Genomic DNA, 525 nt, shown 5'->3' with positions numbered 1-525 from the left:
AGGCGTTCCTGCATTACATCTTCAAGTCACATAGGTTACATGCTTCCGTAATTTCTGACAGAGACAAGGTATTTTGGCAAGAACTTTTTAGGTCCTTGGGAACTAGATTACACCTGAGTATTGTCTACCACCCAAAAACATATGGGCAAGCTGAAAGTGAATTCATACTTGGAAGGATATTTGAGGTGTATGACAGGATATAAACCTAAGAATTGGTCCAAATGGCTTTCACTTGTTGGTGGTGGGTTACCCGTCATAACTTGCAAATTACGGCCCTAATTCATATGTAATCCTAATGTCACGACCAGTGGCGCCATGGTGGCACAAACGCTGCATGATAAAGATACTACCGTGCATAGGCAAAGAAAAACTCTCTCGGACATTTAGTAAACACACTTGTATTCTTCAAAAATCTAACCTTTTTTCTTTAAAAAACAAAAAAAAAAAACAAATTGGTTGAGAAACATGATGGCAAGCAGCAGATTTTTTTTATAAGAGTACTGTATTGAAACAAGGGATACAAGT

The 525-nt window shown here is 37.9% G+C and overlaps 1 long non-coding RNA gene across 1 annotated transcript in view; it reads right to left on the bottom strand.

Moving 5' to 3' along the window:
• Window positions 1–24: 24 nt before the first annotated feature.
• LOC113341700 overlaps window positions 25–525 on the bottom strand; it is a 976-nt gene continuing 475 nt past the window's right edge. The window contains exon 3 of the long non-coding RNA XR_003356097.1: window positions 25–425. This is a non-coding gene — a long non-coding RNA (uncharacterized LOC113341700). The remainder of the gene's footprint in view (window positions 426–525) is intronic.

Source organism: Papaver somniferum, unplaced genomic scaffold (assembly GCF_003573695.1).
Source record: "Papaver somniferum cultivar HN1 unplaced genomic scaffold, ASM357369v1 unplaced-scaffold_30531, whole genome shotgun sequence".
NCBI lineage: Eukaryota > Viridiplantae > Streptophyta > Magnoliopsida > Ranunculales > Papaveraceae > Papaver > Papaver somniferum.
The sequence above is the reverse complement of the archived record's forward strand: the minus strand, read 5'-3'. Positions and strand labels throughout refer to the sequence as shown.